This window comes from Silene latifolia, chromosome Y, assembly GCF_048544455.1.
Source record: "Silene latifolia isolate original U9 population chromosome Y, ASM4854445v1, whole genome shotgun sequence".
NCBI lineage: Eukaryota > Viridiplantae > Streptophyta > Magnoliopsida > Caryophyllales > Caryophyllaceae > Silene > Silene latifolia.
The window spans coordinates 405,233,059-405,239,751 of NC_133538.1; positions in this window are offsets into that span (position 1 = coordinate 405,233,059).

The window sequence follows — 6,693 nt, forward strand, 5'->3', positions numbered from 1 at the left end:
ACATTCGCGTTAGTGGTTGGTGTCACATGCAGGGAGACGCTTGCATTTCCCTTTTCTTTCATTTTTACCCAGCTAACTCCACATTAGCCAAATTTACCTGTTGACCCTTAACTACATCCAAAATTTAGCCTGCCTTGTCATGCTAGTTTAGTGTATGTTTTTGCGGTATATAATTTATTGTGTCAATTTTGGCTTGTATCTGATGATTTGGAGTTGGTAATTTTTGAAAAAAAAGGAGGATGAGAAAAAAAATCAGAAAAAAAAACGAAAAAAAAGGAAGAAAACCGAAAAAAAAAAGAAGAAGAGAAAAAAAAAAAGGGTTTGTTTGATGAGACGGTTTCTACTCCTATGCTTTATTTATATATTATGAGGAGCATGTTTGGTTTGATTAGTGAGTTTGTGTGCCAAAATTAAGGGCACTTATACTTGATTTCTGATGGATTAAAAATCGACTTTGGTTCGTATGGTTTCGTTAGGTTGCTAGCTTGACTATTACCTCACAATCCCATAAATGTTTTGCCTTTTCTTACCCATTGCCTCACTAAACCATATTTTTGTAAGCCCTCGGCTATGACAGACATTGATTGGTTGGGATGTATGTGTGGTGATTAGAATTGTCTATCATTTTAGTTGCATGCATGTTTATGTGGGTCGTGGTTTAGGTGAGTGACTAGTTTTCTTCTTCTTTTACAATTCATATGCTTAACCTTTGCTTCATAAGACAAGAGTGACCCGTGAGAGTCCATTATCAAAGTTCTTGCAAGGTCGACGGTTCAACTTTATTATAAACATCTTACAACTCGTTTGCATTTGACAGTTTTTGCTATAAGTGTTAGTTTGCTGCATTAAATTGGTTTAAGTGGACAATTTGTAGCTAGCTATGAGTTTTATTTTCTGTTCCATTAGTTTTGCATATAGTTTACTTGGGGACAAGCAAACGTTTGGTTTGGGGAAGTTTGATGCGTGCATTTTATATAGACTTTTTGTACCATATTTGCACGCATCTTTATGCATATTTAGTAGTGTTTAGTTACAAATGTCCCCTGAATTGTCTACTTTGGTTTTTCTTGTATTATTTGCAGGTATGAACCAGAGAGGAGCGAAATCAAGCTTAATTCATGTCCCTATGCATGCATTTATGAGATGAGTTGAGTCGGAGCTTGGAAACTACTAATTGTCATGCGCAAAGAAGTAAGATAGCTAGGCGAGCAAAGGAAGAACTTCAATTTACTAGTGTCTATTTTGAAGAGCCATATCTCGAGTTCTACAACTTATTTTTAAGTGATTCTAATTGGATATGAAATCTTGTCCTCTTAGGTTTCCACGCCACCGGAAACGCTCTGTTTACCCAAGTAACGAAGAAATGGCGGCCGTTTGAAGTTCAGTGCGCGAAGCAGGAATTGTGCGCTGGAAAGTGTTCGATCGATTTTTATCTTGCTCGATCGAGTCCTTTTTCTACTCGATCGAATGTGCCTTTTTGATAAGTGTTCGATCGAGTACCTAAAGTCCTCGATCGAGAGGTTTTAGCTTGGATTTGTTCGATCGAGTGATATAAAGTTGCTCGATCGAGTGACTAGCTTATATACTCGGAATTTTTATCCCGTGGGTTTATTTTATCTTAATAATCACTTCCCTATATAAAGGAAGTCGGGTTATTAGGTTAAAAACATCTCATATACTCTTAATCACTGCTTTACTCTTAATTATTGCTGGGAACTTTGCTTTGCTTCTTTTTTCCGGATTCGCTACTTTGTAATCTTTCTTTTACTCTCTCTATTTAATCTTTCCTCTCTTTAGTTTGTATCTTTCATTATATTTGTTCTTTCTTCTTCCTTCTGTTTTGCTTTATTCATTATTATGTTTAGCTAATTCTCCTGCTAGGATTTAGGGGATTCAATGGGTCGATGTTAGTTGCTAGTTAGGCTTGCAGATCTGTCGCTAAAATCTTGTCTATGTTGTTAATCACCGCATATAATTGCAATTAGTTGCTTGAGTCGACGCATCTAGCTAATTGATTTGCTAAGCCTTGACCTAGACCGGAAGGTTGGAAGGGGTGAGACCTGCAGTGAACATTAGGATGCTTTAGTGAGGGCGGAAGCTAAGCTAATAGTGTTTTAGGGTGAATTGAGACCGGAAGGATATATTCGTTGCCCCTTAGACCGATACAAGTGACCGATCTGTGACCTTAGCTGCAATTATCTGACATTCATTGATGACCCGACAATCCTAGTTCTCTCTCTTTATTGTTAATCCCTTTCTTTTATTGCTCACTTTCTCTTACCACCTCTCTTAGTTTAGAAATCATATTAAAACCCCCGTTACTCTTAGACTAATTTAAAACAGATAAATCTCATTTTTGCCTCCCTGTGGAGATCGACCCTACTTACCGCTAGCTTCTGTTAGTAGTACTTAGGTATTTATTTTTGATACTAAAACGACGGTATCATCTGCCATATACCAATCACTGCTCTAGTACTCTCATTTCAAACAGAGATGGTAAAACGAAATGATTATTCGGGCTGAAGACAACAGCAGAGGTTGGGCCGAAACAAAAGAAACAACAGGGGGAGCTAATGAGCAAGCAGGCTGTTAATGGGAGGTTCCCGCGGGGGAAGTACGATGTTGGAGAGATTGGGTTGATCCCCTCAAGTAAGGAACGAGTGTAATCCTTTCTAATACTAAAAATAGGGCGAGAGGTTAGAGTAGGGTGTTAACAAATGGCACGAGCAACGACTAAGTGGGAGGTTGACAGCGAAACTGATCATCGGAAAGGGCCAAGCACCACTGCTTTAGTACTATCATATTCTCTTGTTGAATGGTATTCCTAATATAGCAGTATGCGACAATGGATGGTATACTGTGCGGCTGCCCGAGCAACAAAACGAACAAGCGTAGCTGTTCGAGCAACAGATGACAACAAATAGAGCGGGCATGTTGATGAGAGGGAATTTATAGTGGGCAAGGGAAAGGGGACAGGGTCTTCCTGGCCCGAGTAACTACAATGGCCAAGCGCTGACTGCTCTATTACTCTAAATATACCTTTTATGGCTATCGAGTTTTCCTCTCATACCAGAATGAAGTTAAGGAGAGAGACGATAGCGACCGGGCAAGAGACGCGTGGAACGAAGCAAATGATGTAGCTGGACGACTTGAAAAGATTTACGTGGATTCCTGGTAAGACAGTATGTGGTTCGGGATATCCCACCTGTGCGACCAACAAGCAAGCTTATGTCCCCTTAATATAGTATGAGAGACCGCCGAGCAACGACAAGACAGGACGGTAATGAACCAACTGAGCGAGATGAATCACTTGTTGGGAACGATTCTTGTGATTTGGGTGAGACAGATGTTAACGAAGCCGATCGTCGAAAAGGAGCAGGCGAGTAATGCTATTCTACTACCATAAATCTGGTTTATTATGACTAATTGGCATTCCTCTTATGCCGGAACGCAGCTAAGGAAGAAGCGGCTGTCCAGGAAGCGAGACTAACAACAACATGAATGGTATGAGCAGGGGAACGAATCCCGGTAGAGCAAGATAAGACGGGGCAATGGCAGCAAGCGCCACAACAGCAGCATGATAAGCAAGAAAGGCATTAAAAACTTTAACGAACCAAATGACGTAGCGAGAAGAGGGTATATTGGTGGGCACCACACTTAAGTGGCGGAATCTTTTTACGTACGGAAACAATCTCCCCTTGGGGGGATCCGCTGGGGAGGCGGACCCACACTCCTGTACCTATTTTACTCTGCTTTCATATGGCTAAATCCTCTCCTTATTAGAGTGAGTGTAGGTGCTTTACTTTATAATAAGACGAACCGGCTGTGACGAGTAGCTTTTCCCCTCTCCTTACTTGTTCTAATAAAAATGCGAGCTTTATAAAGAGAAGGGAACCCCTAATCCTTTTATGCTTTTTGATAGAATGAAGGCTGCGTTTACGGATAAGACTGTCCAAGCAACAGAAAGACTTGACATCGCTACCCGAGATACAGCAGCAGGTTGCGCCGATACGGCTATGCCACGAGCAGAGAAATCAAACACATGGGCGAATTGGTCAAAAGCATATTGCAAATTGCATGCACCCAAACTAGAAAACAAATTTCATGACAAACTCATTTTCCTATCAGTCAAATATATAACTTTACAAATAAATTTCTACGTCTTATCCTCTAAGTCCCCAGCGGAGTCGCCACTGTGATGAAAAAATTTCCTTTTTGAAAATAAATAATATGGAGGAGTTGCCAGTAGGTTTTATAAAAAAAACATACAAAAACAACTTTAACGGAAAAGGCCCATTTTGATCCCTGGAATGAAGACTGAGCCGTCACTCCGGCCTAAACCAAAGATTGCGGATTCGGGGGTAAAGGTACGGTCAGGGAAGGCATTAGGCACCCGGACCGCCCATCAAACTGACGGCCTCTACTATTTATTTGTAATATTATATATTTGACGAAAGTTAACAATAAAAATGGTTTATTATACAATTTTATACAAGACGATATAAATTATATACAAGGACAAGTTAACTATTTAGATTATATACAAATATACAATAAATAAAGGAATAAAGAAAATAGATAAAAGAGTAGAGTAGAAAAACTTATTTGAATCTGGTACCCTCAGGCCTATTTGGATGTTGACTATTAATGATAATCGACTTTGTCGTAATTCGTAAATTAACGGCTCTTATACGCTTGTATGGAACTGGGACGATTTTATTATATGTTGTGACTTTGAAACTGAGAATATAGAATTATGGATCTTATTTTTGATATGCGACGATATTTGTGTCTATCAATCTCGTGCTCTTTAAAATATTGTTGTTCGTCCTCGTCTGTGTGTCCCTCAATTCTTGTCCGTGGCTTTTATTTATAGTTGTTTATGGGTCATCCCGTCTATTAGGCCCGCCTGTCCAGCCCGCTTATTACGTGGACTTGGACAAGTATTTTTTACCCGAAAAATTAAGAGGGCGGGCCAAGCCCAGCCCGCCACGTTAAATGGGCGAGTATAGACAACAAGAAAATCCCGTGGGCCGGCCCATTAGGCCCGTTTAATATTTAAATCCTTTACTTTTACTCTTAAAAAAATACATTTTCAAAAAAAAAAAATTGTATCAATCTTATCTTTATTAATTCAGAAGACAATACTCAATCCAGGGCGCGCCACGTCATTAATTCAGCCTTTTTTTTTTAAATACATGTTATGGTGGGACCCGTTAGTGTGCAATTTATTTATTTCTTCAGAATTCCGGCTATACAAACATGCGACAAATTCCGTCTTAAAACAAATACTATGAAATAATATTATGAAATAATTTTATACATTCCGAATAAATGAAATTAATGGCATATAAGCGGAATGGATTACAATCGTAATAAATGAAACTAATGACAAATAAATGAATTACATAATTTAAAAAAATAAAATAAATAATAATAAAATTACATAATTACGAGAAGGAATTACATTTAATTACGGGACTGAATTACATATAATGCGAATAAATTACATGCATAATTTTTAAAAACTAGATAGTACGATATATTTTAAAAAAAAATATATCCTTTGTTATTTCCTCTTAAACCATTGCATGTGAACACCTATTTGTAACAAATTTAAACATTAATTATGTAGATCGCTGATTTAGACCAACTAGATAAGTACAATAGAAATGCAAAAAAAAAAAAAAAATTACATCCAAAAACATTAATATCGGCCCAAATACATACCCGTGCAATTTTGCACGGGTTTAAAACTAGTTCTATATGGATGTGCAACACTAAAATATTACGTAAACTATAAAGGTTAAAATATAACGAAAATATTTATATATTGGGTACCCTTATATATTTTAATTAATAAAACATCTACATTGAAGTTTCGTGTTATGGCCCATTAGCCCACGGGCCGCCCGACTTTTGAAAAAGGGTGGGGAAGGGTAAGGAGAATTGTCCCATAATTAAGGCCCGGCCCGCCCACTAATGTCTTAAAGGGCAACTTTTTCTTTCACAACTCGGCCCATGTCCGGTCCAAGCCCACATTTGAACAGCTCTACTTTTATTTATATACTAGGTTGGACTCGTATGTCATTGGTCAAAACACACAACACTCCTTGTTCAACAACAATTACCCCTCTAATAATAATCAATAACCAAAGTAATAATATACACAAACTTTATCGCTTTGATGTTACCGCGTTTCCTTCTTTTTAACTTGCACTAGGACACCCTTTTGCAATTCATCCATACCTTTGTTTATGCTTATCCCTTATTGAACATCAATTTTAATGTTAAAATTTGCTCGTGTAAATATTCGTAATTCGAACTCATTTTCGCATGGAAAGTTGTGGGCTTTTCGGAATGGGTTGCTAAAAAATAGGACTTAAAAGAGGCTTTTATGCCATTTTAACGGCTTTTTCGCAAAATAAGCGTAAAGAGCCTTTAAATATAACAAAGTCAATTTTCATTTAGTCATTTAGTTTTTGTCTCATCATCGGGTACCCGTAAGGCTAGTAGACAACTTTGAGGTGTCTACATTCATAAGCAAAATAGAAACCGTGTGTTTCAGCAAACCTTTTGAAATTACCGATGAACATTGAGGCATCATTATCCCCAACGTAACACTTGACATCTCTTTTGAAGTTTTTAAAGTCTATCAAAGAGGCACCCACATTCTGATAACCATTTGAATAC